Source organism: Aulonocara stuartgranti, assembly GCF_965226115.1.
Source record: "Aulonocara stuartgranti genome assembly, chromosome: 22".
NCBI lineage: Eukaryota > Metazoa > Chordata > Actinopteri > Cichliformes > Cichlidae > Aulonocara > Aulonocara stuartgranti.
Genome location: NC_138957.1, coordinates 12,453,706 through 12,470,349, shown reverse-complemented (window position 1 = coordinate 12,470,349; position 16,644 = coordinate 12,453,706). Strand labels below are relative to the sequence as shown.

Sequence of the window (16,644 nt, the reverse complement as noted above, 5' to 3'; positions counted from 1 at the left end):
ACGGGAGGAAACAACAAAATGCATACAGTACCCTGGATCTGGCAACCTGCATCAAAATACACAACCGGCACATGGAGGACGCAGCAGACGCACTTTAGTTTCTTACCCATCTGCACTTGTCTAATTTTCCCCTCTGCATCCTTCTGTCTAAGCAATATGTGCAGAGCGAAGCCGGACGTCCAGTCACAGATGACACCGATCGCAGTTTGTGTCCGATACGCATATGCTGTATTCAATTACAGCACGGCCCAAATCCAGCCATGAATCATTTAGCTCACTCATTGGGAGTCGCTCGAGCTGAGCGGTGGTTTTAATCTATTTACATTACTATAGTAACCCACTAAAAGCCTGCCATGTGCAGACTGCTCCCCTCTAATGCTCTTTATATACAGCAGTCTATAGATACTTCTTCAGACCACAGGGCCAGATGCCAGAGCGTGAACCCAAGGATCCAAGCTCAAGAGATAAAATTTGTGGTCAGACAGGTACGTTATAAAGTCTCGGGCTTTTCAGCTTATTTCTCCATGAAATACAGAGGTTTTCAGAATGATTTCATAGAATTAAAAAATAATAATTTCAAGGTGTTTAACGGCTTTACTGGTCTGGCCCATTTAAGATCAATTTGGCAACTGGTGAGGCTCTTTTTCTGCCACTTATCACACTAACAGGAGCGTCTATGCTCCAAACTACTAGTAAGTACATATGCATTAAGTTGTCCACATCTCAATGAAAATATCAGATGTGCCAGCTGAATTTTATTTCTGTGTCTGAAATGATGCTGATGATTTACCTCTGACTGAATCACACACAGCTTCAGTAACACGTGCACAAAACATTTCATACTGTGGAACAAGAAGATTTTTAAAATGTTAAAACTGCTTAAACAGGAAGTTTAGAGCAAAAGACACCAAAAAAAGTCATCCTCCTTAAAGGGGACCTGTTATGCCGTTAAGGAAGCTCCTTATTTTTGTATATACACCGCTCAAGAAAATTAAGTGAACACTTAAAAAACACATCAGATGTTTCTATGCTGATGTTGACTCTGTAGTGTGTTAGGCATGAAAGCATCCCACATTGTTTGATGGAAATGAAAATGATCATCTTACAGAGAGCTGAATTCAAAGACACCCTGAAAATCAAAGTAAATTATCCAAGTAAATTATAGAGCAGATTACTCCATTTTGCCTATAACAGCAAGGGGGGCAGTCAGTGGTGTCAGGTCCTTCATTCTCCAAGAACTGCCTCCATACTCGTGCCACATGAAGTTGGAGATTGTCATTCACCACCCATTGCACCAGCATAAAGTCTGGGAATGGAAGTAAGGGTTTCATCCTGATACCTAATGGGAGTGCCTAACCTGTAGAGGTCTGTGTGTTCCTCCATGGATATGCTTTCCCAGACCATCACTGACCCACCACTTAATCGGTCATGCTGAATGATGTTAAAGGCAGCATTATGTTCTCCACAGCTTCTCCACTTCCTTTCATGTCTATTTCATGTGCTCAGGGTGAACCTGCACTCATCTGTGAAAATCACAGAGCGCCAGTGATGGACCTGCTAATCCTGGTATTCTATAGCAAATGCAAACCTGGCTTCAGGAGCCACCCTCATGATTGTTTGGTCAGATCAGGTCTGATTGAGACTGTGCTGGGAGGAACCACAAACCTTTTGGCAATGGCACGTATTGATGTGCCATCCTGGAGGAGTTGGAGTATTATGTTGATGCCAACCATGCCTCATGCTACAAGTAGCTACGAACAACCCCCAAAACAGGAATGGTTTTGGGGGTTGTCTCATGATTGCCCCTCGAGTGCACCTGTTGTTAAATTCATCAACACCAAAGCAGCTGAAACTGATTAAAACCCCTCTGCTACTAAACCGAGCAGATCAATATCCCACAAGTTTAATTCCAACACTTCAATGAAAGTGTTCCTTTAATTTTTTGAGTAGTTTAAAAATCATAAATGTTGATAAGAAACATGACTTAGCCAAACGCACGAGAGAGTACTTTGAGAGTGAGAGTAGATATCCTTTATATGTCAGCATTGGATGCCCCTCCCAGTTCAAACCTTAACTGGGAGGGGCATCCAATCACAAGACATCTGTCCTCATAACCAATATAAGTTAAATAACGATTATTTTTAACTCATGCATCTGCTCTTACAGTAAAAGCACGGAGCTGGAAATGAGCATAACAGGTCGCCTTTAATCGTCTTCCTGCTTCTTGCTCGCTTTGGTAGCAGAAGGTAAGCGGCTGCCAAGTTTCACTTCCTCTGCCGTGCCCTTTGTGTTTGTGCATGTGCTGTGTTAGCTCACAGCTGAGGTCTATCAGTTTCCGGCTTCAAGAATAAGCTACAGCCGGCATTTGCATGTTCTCTAGATGCCATCTTGCAGAAAATAAATTAAATGTATCAACAGTCTTTTCCCTGTTACTCAGCAAGAACGGGTGTTGCACTGCAGCACAGAGGAAGGGATGGGGTTACACTGTCCGGTCGCTGAGACAGTTTCACACGAGGACTGCAGTTACCTGCCGTACTCTGTGTCTGCTCCATCTGCAGGTAAATTGCTTAAACGCGGCTGTGTGCTGAGTCACGGCTGTAACCTGTGAGCGTTGGCCCAAAACGCACCTCGTCTCCGACCTGACTTTTCCACCACCTGCTCCGAGAGATGCAAACCGAGCCGACACCGTGAATATATGAATAACCGATCCTCATCTTCGGCCTGACAAGGTGACTACAAAGGCGAAGTCAAGCTGAGATCCACGTCACAACCTCGCATAAAGCAAAGAAAGATTTCTCTGAAGTGTTGGTGCGTGTCAGCCTCACAACAGCCACACACGCACACATTAACACACACTGAGTCTGGAGCAGCATGTGGTCCGTGCCGAGAGCAGAGCTGGGCTGATGGTTGCCAGGATACTGTTGGCCTGGTAATATCTTCTCAGCTGAAGATGAAGAAGAAAAAAGGAAAAAAAAAAAAAAACAGCATCCAGCTCACTCGCACACCGGGTCAATCGCTCACAACAGCGATCCGATGCTTCACTTGTTACTACTCATGAGATTGGTCTTTATTTTGTGGCACGGATGGTAAACGCGATTCATTAAGCTTTAAAGCCAGCCTCTCTCCTCTTACCCTGCTTTCCTATGAGTGTGTGGCCTTTTCGTTTGTCTTTGGTCCTCAGCTTCTTCTCGCACGTCCTCGCCTCCTGTATGTAAATCCCAGAGTGACAACGGGAGTCCCACGATGGTTTCCACCAGTTTCCACTCTCGGCTTGTCTTAGAGACTGATGTAAACTTCTGCTCTCGCTCTTTCTCCCTCAGTCTGTCCACTTCACACTTCTCTTTTTTTTAGACATCTATTTAAAGGCCTGTGGGTTTTTTTCCTTTTCTATTTGCTCTATGGGCTTTTTTTTGTTTTGTTTTTGCTGTTGTAAGCTTGTGAGTCTACAGAACATAAGATGTCTCTCTCTCTCTTTTTTTGTGTGTGCGTTTATATCATTTCTACTCAAATAGAGAAAAGTCTCTTCTCTCTTTTTTTGTTTCTGACGTCAGAATGGGTTCCTCAAAAATATCCCCTTCAGCTCTCCTTTCTGCTTCACTTCCCTATTTCACCACTCAGCAGCACTCTCCCGGCTTCTTTGGCCTTGTCTTGTCGCAGCACATCTCTGTCAAGGTGCCATTCGGCCTCACTGGTGGCCCTCGGGTGCAAACAAATCCAAGTGGCAGAATGGAAATGGTGATAGGGTAGCGCAAACACACGTTTGCTATTAAAACTTTCCACGAAGCCACTGGATGCATCACAGATGGACTCTCTGGGCGCTGAGACGCAGCACTCTGTGGAATTAGGAAGTGTGTCTTTGGTGGCCACCGGTTGCAGCTCCTCTCACACGCACAGTGTTTGCAGTCTGCCGGCGTTTGAGTGGATGAAAGTGCCTCTCTTATGCAACCGCACAGCACACACAGCTCTCATCTGTAGTCCGGCAAGAGACACCAAAGCGAGGGGCTCCTCGAGCCTTAATAAAGACGCAGCCCGGCTCCCACATGGGCCTGGAAAGCAAATCTGGTCCAGACTGGAAGCCAAGCGTCAGCGCTAAGCCTCCCAGCCTCCTTTCAGCTCTCACTGAAAGATTCCTCCTGTTACAGCCCAGGAGCTTCATCAGTGTGGATTTAGTGAGCACAGGAATGGCACTGCCAAGCCTAACCTCTATTAACTCACCAATAATACCATCCGCATTCCCTTTCTATTCTGTCTTTCTCCCTCTCTGTCTCTAACCACAATCTTTCTGTCACTAACTGAGTATTCAGTGGTCTGTGAATCAAACCCTTTAGCAGCTGTACTGTATGCAACGGATGCAGCGACTGCACTCGTTCAGCTCTCATCTTCACCAATCTTTATTCAGAAAATCTGCCTCTCCTCTTTCCCCGAATGGTGTTTTGTATGCTTCTGTTTTTCTTTCTCCGAGTTATCTGCTTGCATTCCTACCTTTGCTTGTGTTTATCCCACTGGAACACTTCACTGCATCAACCAGGGCTTGTCAGCTCCAAACAGTGGTTACAGCATCAGCACCCACAACCTGACAAAGACAGAGAAACAGATTAAGGAGGGTAACAAGAAGAAGAAAAAAGCAGAGGGAGGGGAGTCGGCGTAAATTTCAACTACATGTGGAGACAATGTGGGGAAAAACAGGAATGTAGTGTGTTGTTTATTTGGATATCAAGATGTTAAGAGTTGGTAACGGCAACAAATTAGGAACAAATATGACTGTGATATGATTATAATTGGCCAGACTGAACATGTGACGTCATCCAAAAAATGTTCAAGCCTTTGTTTAAACCTACAAATAACAGATTTTTCGCCACACACTCACTCTCCTTCAGCTCTGTTCTTTATCTTAACCATGCTTGTTTCTTTAGATAGCCAGTAACTTTGTATCTAGTTGTTTTTAACTGATGAAGGCTACCTTGGTTTGACCAGAAACTGAAAACAGGTCAGTCAAGACCACAACAGTCAAAGAAGATTGTTAATTTAATCTGTATTTATTTAAACTGCCTGAGTGAGTCAGATAAAGCATTAACATGGAGCTCGGTTAGGGGTGGGTTGCAAAATGGCTTGCAGAGCATACCGCTGTTGGCAGGCTAAGGCAGAATAAATAGCTGGCCTTGTATATTTCTTTTCTACATTAACTGAGCACTCACAGCACTTTTTACTAGATTTTTACCCAAACACATATTCATACAGGTGCTTTTTGTGTCACGGGGTGGAAAAGGGACAAGTTATCTAGGGTTTTTTACTATGCATGTTTTGCTGTGTTTTACCTTTTTAATGTTTTAATATTGTACACTGGTTTATTTTTATGAGTTTTATTGCATGTTTTTATGGTATTTATTGGTGACTTGTCCTGGAAAGACTCCGCCCCTACCTGATTATGAACCTGATCACACCTGGGAGGTCCCAGAGGTCAATAAGAGGGCCTGGCAGACCACAGAGAAGGAGGCTTGAGGGGAGGCTTGAGAGACAGGCAACAGTGGCGGAGTGAATGGTGTCAGGCGGTGGCACCTGCAAGCCCAGAGGGCTGGTAAAGGTTGGCGTGGGCTGTGAACGAGGAGACGACGCCAGCGAGCAGGGATCGGAGAGAGCGCTCCGGCTGCTGGAGTAACTGGAGGCCAGATCACGCTGTTGCGGGGAACTATAGGCGGTGAGACAGTGCTCTACCTTCCGCGGCGAGACAGGCCGGTGCCGATTGGCGTGTTACAAGGAAGCGGTGGGCAGAGTTAAGAGCTCGGCCCGAGTGGAGAACACGGACAGGAAGGCGAGGACGCCGCCGGGTTTCCCCCTTGCACACTGCTTGCCTGGAATTTTAATTTTGAGTGACTTTTATACCGTGGCGGACGCCACTGGGTTTTTAAGGTTGTGTTTTATTAATGTTTATTGTGTTGTTCCCTGGCCAGGGTTGTTTTAATTCATTTTACATTTTTAACTGTTTAAATATAATAAATTATATTTTAATTATACAGTCTTTAATTCAGTGCATTCCCTTGGCTGCTCCACTGCACCGTCCGTTTTTGAGGAGGGTTTCCCTCCTTTAGTAACACTTGTGCAAAAATTACCTTCACCTCTGTTACATAAGCACCTAATCTAACATTCACACTCCAATAGATGCATCAGGGGCAACTTGAGGTTCAGGATATTCAGACATGGAGGAGTCAAACCACCAGCCTTCTGACTGGTAGACAATCTACTCCAGCTGCCTTAATGAGCATCTGCAGAGTCGGGTAACAATTCTTTTTACCATAAGCAACTGCACAGCATTATATATATTTGATTCACATATTTAGACCATACACTAAAAGCAGCTGTAATCCACACACAGTTGTGGATTATAGACGTTTTCTATGTCCCAGGGTGGTTTTGATGGAGTAATACCATTTAAAATACAGACGCTTAACAATCTGTTCAGTCTGGGAGCCCGTGAATGGTGCTTCTTGCTTTCTTCTTTCCATTTTTATGTCTTCATTTAAGCTTGTTAAGCTCATCTTACTGACTGAGCGTCTTGCACACCTCCAGCACTCTTACCCGCTGACTGGTGTAACTATTAACACTGCTGCTGCTGCCATTGCATCATCGAATCTCATCAGAGATTTGTACCACAGGCCTTCAAGCTGGCTGTAGTTAAACCTTTACTTAAAAAGCCATCTCTAGACCCAGCAGTCTTAGCTAATTATAGGCCAATCTCCAACCTTCCTTTCATATCAAAAATCCTTGAAAGAGTAGTTGTCAAACAGCTAACAGATCATCTGCAGAGGAATAGCTTATTTGAAGAGTTTCAGTCAGGTTTCAGAGCTCAGCACAGCACAGAAACAGCTTTAGTGAAGGTTACAAATGATCTTCTTATGGCCTCTGACAGTGGACTCGTCTCTGTGCTTGTCCTGCTAGACCTTAGTGCAGCATTCGATACTGTTGACTATGATATTCTATTAGAGCGATTAGAACATGCTGTAGGTATTACAAGTACTGCGCTGCAGTGGTTTGTATCATCTCTATCTAACAGACTCCAGTTTGTACATGTAAATGGAGAGTCCTCTTCACACACTGAGGTTAATTATGGAGTTCTACAGGGTTCAGTGCTAGGACCAATTCTGTTTACATTATACATGCTTCCCCTAGGCAGCATCATTAGAAGACATAGCATACATTTTCACTGCTATGCAGATGACACCCAGCTCTATCTGTCCATGAAGCCAGATAACACACACCAATTAGTTAAACTGCAGGAATGTCTTAAAGACATAAAGACCTGGATGGCCGCTAACTTTCTGCTTCTTAATTCAGATAAAACTGAGGTTATTGTACTCGGCCCTGAAAAGCCTAGAAATATGGTATCTAACCAGATTCTTACTCTGGATGGCATTACCTTGGCCTCCAGTAACGCTGTGAGGAACCTTGGAGTCATTTTTGACCAGGACATGTCCTTCAATGCACATATTAAACAAATATGTAAGACTGCGTTCTTCCATTTGCGCAACATCTCTAAAATTAGAAATATCCTGTCTCAGAGTGACGCTGAAAAACTAGTTCATGCATTTATTACTTCCAGGCTGGACGACTGTAATTCATTATTATCAGGATGTCCAAAAAACTCCCTGAAAAGCCTTCAGCTAATCCAAAATGCTGCAGCAAGAGTCCTGACAGGGACTAGAAAGAGAGAGCATATTTCTCCTGTTTTGGCTTCCCTTCATTGGCTTCCTGTTAAATCCAGAATTTAATTCAAAATCCTGCTCCTCACATACAAGGTCTTAAATAATCAGGCCCCATCTTATCTTATTGACCTTGTAGTACCATATCACCCTATTAGAGCACTTCGCTCTCACTCTGCAGGCCTACTTGTTGTTCCTAGAGTATTTAAAAGTAGAATAGGAGGGAGAGCCTTCAGTTTTCAGGCCCCTCTTCTGTGGAACCAGCTTCCAGTTTGGATTCAGGAGACAGACACTATCTCTACTTTTAAGATTAGGCTAAAACTTTCCTTTTTGCTAAAGCATATAGTTAGGGCTGGACCAGGTGACCTTGAATCCTCCCTTAGTTATGCTGCAATAGATGTAGGCTGCCGGGGGATTCCCATGATGCATTGAGTTTTTCCTTTCCAGTCACCTTTCTCACTCACTATGTGTTAATAGACCTCTCTGCATTGAATCATATCTGTTATTAACCTCTGTCTCTCTTCCACAGCATGTCTTTTATCCTGTCTTCCTTCTCTCACCCCAACCGGTCGCAGCAGATGGCCCCGCCCCTCCCTGACCCTGGTTCTGCCGGAGGTTTCTTCCTGTTAAAAGGGAGTTTTTCCTTCCCACTGTCACCAAAGTGCTTGCTCATAGGGGGTCACATGGTTGTTGGGTTTTCCTCTGTATCTATTATTGTACAATCTACTGTACAATATAAAGCGCCTTGAGGTGACTGTCATTGTGATTTGGAGCTATATAAATAAAATTGAATTGAATTGAATCAGGGGAGAGTGCAGACAGGAGGAAGGCAGGATATTTGCAGAATAGTTGCCAGGGAAACACAGCCTCTTATTCTCATGGCAACGCACAGTTTGGTGTTATCAATGAGGTGGGATGGATAGATGGACTTCGCTCAATATCTGGAGCACGAGGGGACACCAAAGCATTTACTTTCCTGTAGCAGTGTTAAAGTGCTGTGCAATCATGGAATCGCGTCTTCTACCTTATCGGGGAGTCATGGACTAATTCAGGAGTCTAATGTTTATTCTGTCAGTGAAAGGGCAAAGGTCAAGCCTTTCAAAGGAGACTAAACCCAAGAGACTAAAGCCCAATCCACAGGCGCTATATGTAAAAACCACAGATTAAATGTGTTGTGGCAGTGTTTAGTGTTCATCTGTGTTAAACTGTCGTCTTTACTGTAGAAGAATTTAATATGCAAAGTCACATCTGGTGAGTTTGCAGCTCGGTGCAGACAGAAAACTCAGTGAGTAGCCTTTACACATTTATCCACTTAACAAGCGCAGTTTAAGTTTGCAGACTTATTGTGAACTTTATTCTTGCTCCTAACTGTGGAGCTCTCACACGAGCCCTTTTTGTTGCAGCTGTAACTATTTGAGCCTTTACCAGACAAGAATAGATATCTAATTTTACCCCTGCTTGAGGGCCTCAAGTACACACTTTGATGGAGAACTATTTTTTTAAATCTGCTAATTGCTAATCAAATGGTCCACTTTTCCATTAAAGCTACATGCCACTTGTTTGCTTTCTCACCATGCACAAACTTCAGTTTTCATCTCTACTTCCAGCATACATGTTTATATTTACAGCTCGAGGGTTTAAGATGCATCCACCTTTATAGTGCACAACTTTTCATTTCAAAATCCAATCACCACTAAGTAAGTAATACTGCAGTGTTACAGGAGGCGTAAAAATGGTCCTCATGACTAATGTGCTTGATTAACATTTAAGTAAATACATTTAGTTTATTTTTTTATACAGATGAGTAAAAATGAAGGGAAAATGGTCTCAGGGACTCAGTAAGATGAGGATGCTATCTAGCATGTCACGCACAAAATTTCGTAAAACTGTTTCAAGATTTGAGCAAATAATTCATATGATTAACTTTATGGATGAATTTACTTACACAAATCTGATCTGTGTTATTACAGTGTTAATATATATACAGAGGACAAAATTATTGGCCACATTTGTTTTCTAATCGTACTAGTTTTCTTTAGAAAGCATAACTTGTTTATATTTGGACACAGAAACAAAAACTACCAGGGTCATTATAATTAGCCACCTGAAAAAACAGACCTTTTTATTGAGCAATAGCATGAACCAGCACTGTGCAATGATGTGCTTTAACTTTGTAATGCTCAAAGCTCGTGAAATCAAGGTCAAACTGAGCGTTATCTACTATTTACACACAGTATAAAAACTTCAGCAAGGGTTTGGGCTGAAGCTTGAGAAAGCATCACGGCAAAAACAACATAAATTAGTTTAAAATTGAGAACTGTTGATGCTCATAAAGCTTTTTTTTTTTTTTGCCAGGGAGGTGCTGCTTAAGTTTAGAGAAAGAAGGGAGAGGTGTACAAGCTAAAGAGCAGCATCCCTACAATGAAACGCTTTAGGATTTCTGTAACTGGAAATCTCGACAAAGTGGAAGGAATCATAAAGAAAAAAGGACGTGAAGATTTTAAAAGAAATCCTCAAGCTGTCAGCAGGAAAACTGGTTCTGGGTCGTCACTTTGCCTTCCAGCACGATAATGACCCAAAACATGCTATTGGTGAAGAGCTACCTGCAGAAGATTAAAGTAAAAGTTCTGGACTGGCCTGCACAAAGTCCCTGACTTGAATCATTAAAAATCTGTGGGGTGAACTGAAGACCAAGGTCATGCCAGAAGACCAGCACATCTGGAGGAGCCTGAGAGATTCACCAAAGAAGACTGGGCTGGGATTGCTCAGGAAACATTTGTGAGACTACAAATAAAAACTACAACAAACAACTGCAGGATGTTATCCAGCAAAAAGGATACACAACTGTATATTAGCAATAAGCTAATAATTTTGACCCTGGTAGATTTTGGTTTTTGTGAAATAATTTCGTTTCTATGTTCAAAGTAAAATAATGTAAGCATCCCCCAAAAAATGAGGTTAGGAAAAGCTATTTGAAAAATTTGTGTTTCTGTTTAACACAATTTGGGAACAAATTTTTATGAAGTGCTAATCATTCCGTCCTCATTTGGAAACGGTCAAAACAAATCAATGAATACTCGTCTTTTTGCCCTTCATGAGCCTCATCGTGAATCAGTGTCATGTTAATCAAATATCAGACTACTCTGCCGTCTCCAGATGGCAGACACTGTTAGACGAGCCAGCTGGAGGGGACAGTGTTTAAATACACTCTAGCTGCTTTTTTCAGCAACCTGACAGCTGATATGTAGAGACTCAGACTAGAGGATTATAGGTGGGGCAGGAGAAGACACAGATTAGAAGATTCACAGATTCCACTTTTTCTGCAACCTTCTTTTTTATGCAGCCAATCATTCACTTCTCACCACCTGCAATTTTGACTTGTTCACTTTCTCGTTTGTCCTTTCTTGCCAGATGCAGATAAGTGTGGTATCACAGGATACATCTGTTTTTTTTATACTAACATTAATTGTAAGTAGTCTCTATGATCATGGCTGCTAATTTCGATCTCGCGCAAAAAGTAACGGAGCATGTGTCTCAAAATCCTAAAACCAAGAAATTTGGCATTTTGTACTTCCAGTTCTCTTCATCTAGAAAGAGAAGACCTCAAACCTGTGACTTTTTTAAGCTTTGCACTACAACATTAAATATGTAGGTAAATAATTGACCTGTAAATTTCAAAGGTGTTATGTGTCCCAGAAAGGAGTTTGCTAACAAGTGGCTAAACATGACCGCAAGCGATATTAAACACCGTGACAGTGAGCACAGCAGCTTAGCGACGATGACGCTCAAGTAGTTCGTTAGTCTCAGTGCTGATTGCATTCAAGCTTTGAAGATCAAAAGTGGCGTCACTTCATGGAGATTATCTTTCTCAGTAAAACGCCTGTTTTCTCCAAGAATCCAAAAAGCCTGTCAAAAAAATACCGCTGGCTATTTTACTGAGACAACCAGAGTGATGCTGGGCTTGCATCATCCTCGTGGAGCTCTTGTATGTTGAAGTGCTCTGGGAGCTCCTCACACTGTCAGATTGGTTGAACTTTGACCACTGCGTGGCATGTCAACTTCTCATACAGCCCACAGAAACCCGTCATGCACCTACAAGCAGGAAGGAAGGGCAAAAATGGCTGAATAGTTGATGTTGTGTGTGTGAATTCTTTCAAAATAACTTACACGCCTCAGTAAGGAAACACTTTGCATTCAAGTGCACAAGTGAGGTGTGTGTTTAACAGTCAGGCAGCGTGTTTAGATGAAGCTTTAAAGATCTATTAACGCTTCAAAGTTAAGGTTTGGAGAGAAACAGGTACAGCTCTGGCTATGGCCGCTGAACCCTGCTGAGAGCCCAAGCAGTGTGTGAGGACACGAGAGGAGACAAAGAGACTTTTCCAGGAGCAGAATGGGAGGTAGCAGCGTCAGACAAGGCCAGACCATCACCAAAGATTGACCACTGAAGGAATGTTACAGCCAATTTGCCTCAGGCCCTCCCCATCCACATTCATATACAATAATAGATACCGCTGCCCCTCCTTGAAGTGAGGTGGGATGGAGAATGAAAAGAAGAGAGAGGCTGAGTGTGAGAGCAAAAGATGGAGTGCAAAGGAGGGATGGAAATCAAAGGAGGAGGTTACGATTCTCCACCGCTACCCCTCCCCCTTCTCTCGCTCTCTTTCACACACACCAGTCCGGAGGAGAGCACGGTGCCTCGTGAAAGGCCGATTGCAAATGAGCATTGTGAGTCTGCGCTGCTGACAAAGAAAAGAGGATATAATGAGAGGCAGAAAAAAATGGCAGGCAGGCAGATGTGCGGCTCGTTTAAGTTGCACTTGAATCCGTTTCTACAGTGGAACATCCTTCAGTGTGATCTTTTCTCAAGTGAAATAAAGAAGTGGGGCAGCGACTGGGGGATTTCATAGCTTATTTGTTCAGAGGTGGATAAAAAAAACACCTGATGTGTATTTGCCTTTGCTGCGGCAGCTCGTTTTGCTGAAGCGTTGAACATGGGAAAATCTTGGGAATTAAATTGAGTTCTCCTCTGTAGTTTCTTTCTCTTTTCTTTCTCAGCACAGATTAATATATGCCTTATATTTAATGTGGTCATTAATATTTGAATACCATGACTTGGCTCCGGGGCATTTTCAAACTTGGCAAAGCAGATCTGGAAAAATTACAGCTTTATATATCAGTTTTAATAGCGGTTTTGTCTCTGTGCTTCGGCTGTCAGAGGACATAAAGGAATGTATCTGCGAGCTCTTGTTATCTGTATTTGTGTTGCGGGATGCCAATTAGCTACCATCAAAGAGAACAGGATAGGCTTTTAGGGTTCTACATGCACTCGCAGGGGGGCTCGTGTGTGTGTGTGTGTGTGTGTGTGTGTGTGTGTGTGTGTGTGTGTGTGTGTGGTAGTTAGTTATTGTGGTCCCCCTCCCCCATTGAACCCCCTTTTCTAGAACTCCCCACCACCCACTACCTGTAAACAAAGACAGACAGAATATGCGTGCGTGCATGCTGGCGCTCTTTGTTCTTGATGGACTGCTTGCACTGTGTTTTATATAGGTCAGAGGAGAGTGTGTATGTTTGTGTTTTTACATGTGACGATAACTGCAAGGATAGACGTGAACAGCGTGAGCATTAGAGCAGATGCCTCCACATGCAGTGAGCGTGCATTTGGCTGAATCAACATCATCTACATCAGTCAGGATGGACTTTAATTACACTGAGTAATAATGTATCTTATGGACCTAAAATTTTGGTTGTAAGAACCAGTCGAATGCTTTGTTTTACCTGTTCAGCTGACCTCTGTCCACCCTATCTGGACCAAATGAGGCGTGCTTTATCGTAATTGCATTGTTATAACTAGATTAAAAATTTCAGCTTCACAGGTGCTAAAATATGACTGTATTTGAAAATTGTTTTGACCAGTAAGGAAGCATGGGTAGAAGATGAGCATGGTTTTAAAATGTAGTTAAAAAGGAGATCATCACATGCTTCAACCTGTTTTTGTAAGTCATCAATACAATATTCTAATATGACTCTAAAAATGTACCCAACCATTGTTAGGCCTGTTTGTGCAGTTGGCAAACTGACAATACTAAGCCTCACTGACAAAAATGAAAAACTACAAGCAGTAGATGTTCTTTATATGCTAAAAATGGGTTATTTTAGCCTGTTACTAGGTGGTTGCTAGGCAGCATATTGACATCCTAATGCGTGATGTAGATGAGAACCTTCAGGGGCCTAAGCTCTATCTGTGTGCAAAGTTTGTTTACTGGACTCCTGGTGGTCAAGCAGGAGTTTGTAGACAAAGAAACAAACACACAGAGATTTTGTGTTTAATATTAAAATGAAATATCCCATAATACTGATGCTCAAGACTGGCTATAGACAAAAATCCTGCCAAACAAAAACTGTCTTTGCTTATGGGCGTAAATGTGATTTGGTCAAAGCTTTTAACAGAGCTTCCTTTTTTAACACAAAAAAATTCTGTCACTATCTTCTCCACTTAATACCTTAAATAACTTAATCTCTTTTTAAATATTTATTTGGTTTTTGTATAATTTCTTTATCATTGTTGACTTGTGTAGTCAAGTCAGGGGATTTAAGTGAGAGAGGCAGCGAGAGACACAGTGTGTGTAAAACACAGAGAGTGAATGTCACAAGGACGAGGACTACTATAAAACGGTACGTAAAGGCAGTTTGAAGTCAAGTCCCTGGAGTCTCGCTGTCTTGTGATACTCCCCTCCCCTTCAACTCTCCTTCACTCTTTCATTCCACTCATTCCACGTCTGGCTGTATATTTTAGTCCACTTCCCTCTTTGCCTGCACCCACTAGCCACTGTTCTGTTCTTTAACAATAATTGTTTTCAAGTAGCACTCGAGCACCAAAACTCTTCCTTATCTTGAGCCTCAAACTCCAAACTCTCTAGTTGTGATCCAGCTCCAGTATATAAGCAGTATCTATTGTCTTATTCACCTTCATCAAACAGAAGCTATGGCATGGGCAGAAGGATGCCCTATTGACAAATAAATACTGAGAAATTGACAGTACAGTAAATTTCATGAAGTCTGCATGCCTGATAAAAATGCTTCTGATTGCACAATTTTTGCTGTCTGCTTAAGTAGAGGAAATTAGAGAAGAGTTCAGCGCCATCTTTGATGTTGAGTTCCGGGTAAGTGATTTCCACGGATGCACATCTTGCCCAATTTTTCCTTAGCACAAAACAGCAAAGCAGATTCCAGCAGATCTGGTGTCTACTGGCAGTTGTGCTGCGTTTGCAAAAGCGACTGAGCCCATTAGAGGTGCCTAAAAATGGAAACGTCATCCTCCTGTGCAAGTGCATAAAAATAGTAAAAGAAAAATTGCTCCAAATGGCAAATGAAGGCAACATGAAGCGGATGGAAGGAGCAGTGCACATACCTGAAAGTGAAACTTTACAAATAAAAGCTCCTTAAACTCCAACCTAAATGACACAGAGCCCCTAAGCAGGCTTTAAATCTGGATATAAATTCTCTATAAATATAAATTCTCTGTTAACTGAAAATGACATTAGTGTAGCAAATGCATCACTTATTGCTAAAAAACAGCTAACATGAATGCACCTTGATGTCAGACTGCATAATGCAGAGACCAAGAAGGAGAGTGAGAAGAGGCCAGAGCTCGTGCTGATGGTAAACTGACAGTAATAGTGATGCTTGGAATTGGGAGATATTATGTGTCTCACTCCATTGGAACATGGCCACAGAGAATAAATGAACAAGGTGACCTCTAACCCCAATTTGACCTTTATGTACACAGAGCCAATCTATATTTAGCATCAAAGTCTGCCAGCAGACCTTGACACCTCTGCTGTGCACACCGTGCTGCAGTGTGTCTCACATGGCAGAGGATGCGGTGGGTGTTTCACCGTTCCCCGTCCCACTGGGAGGGGCAGAGGCTCTTAAATGTAGGAGACTGGCTGCAGTCTGAGGTATGGGCTCAAGCTGACACAAAGAATGGAAAAAAGAGAAACTGATGGAAGAGGATAAGAACAGACAAAAAAGAGAGCACATTTGGGACATGTTGGTGGATCCCTGGTGTGAAAGTTTGAGCTCTTGGCTGTTTTCCTGGTTTATTTCTGTCCGGTGATTTATTTTGGACTTAAAAGCTTCTTTCAGTGCTGTTTGATGTATTAAAAAAGAGTGATATATACAGTCGTACAAATCCTTGCTAAACTAATTAGTGAGGATATCTCAGTGTCTATGTGCATATTGGCGGAGGGGCGGGGGGGGGGGGGGGGGGGGGGAGTTTCTGTGTACAATCTGGCAAGCCTGATCAAACACAGTATAAAAGTATGGCTGCCAGCATCTTAGTTTGCCCATGGAAGGGCATGCACACACACACACACACACACACACACACACACACACACACACACACACACACACACACACACACACACACACAAGCAGCAGTGACATTTACTAAGATCTGCCATAGTTACTGTTGCCCACCTGTCCAGCTTTACAGTGATAACAGAGGCTACACAGTATCATCAACTGAGTGAAGACTGCATTAAAAGAAACAGAAATATGCTGTACATAACCAAAAGTAGTCACAGCCAGCTTAGTTCATGCTGCCTGCTAATCAAAATTTTATCATGCCTTGGAAGTGAATTTCCAGGCTTAGCTGGATTTTTTTTTCTTCTTCATCTTCAGTTTTTACTGGTTTTATGAAACAGTAGTACTCGGTTTAGGGATAGGTCATGTGTTGGGTTAAAGTTTTCAGAATGTTAATCATGGTTTGGAAATGCTTTCTTTTTTCTGGAAAAAACTAACGAAGTCCAAACTCTCCCATCGGGGTTTGAACCTTGAGTGCAGCTGAATTAAAAGCTTTGTTGGGACTAGGTCAAACTCCACCCATTAACCCTGTCATGGCACAGCCTTTCGAATGCTCTACACCACAATGCAAACACTGTCCTAT

General features: G+C 42.6%; 1 protein-coding gene and 1 long non-coding RNA gene across 5 annotated transcripts in view; one reads left to right on the top strand and one right to left on the bottom strand.

Moving 5' to 3' along the window:
* Positions 1-16,644, bottom strand: part of fam49al (family with sequence similarity 49 member A, like) — a 40,775-nt gene that overhangs the window by 17,280 nt on the left and 6,851 nt on the right. For 2 of the 4 annotated variants that reach the window (XM_082520749.1, XM_082520747.1), the window contains exon 2: positions 4,483-4,573. The gene's annotated coding sequence lies outside the window, so the exon portion shown is untranslated. Of the gene's footprint in view, positions 1-3,132; positions 3,336-4,482; positions 4,574-16,644 lie in introns of those variants that run through there. The other 2 variants (XM_082520751.1, XM_082520750.1) reach the window with 2 other exon arrangements.
* LOC309698371 lies at positions 4-3,009 on the top strand. The gene is made up of 2 exons (XR_014274079.1): positions 4-485; positions 2,167-3,009. It is a non-coding gene; the product is annotated as an uncharacterized lncRNA (long non-coding RNA).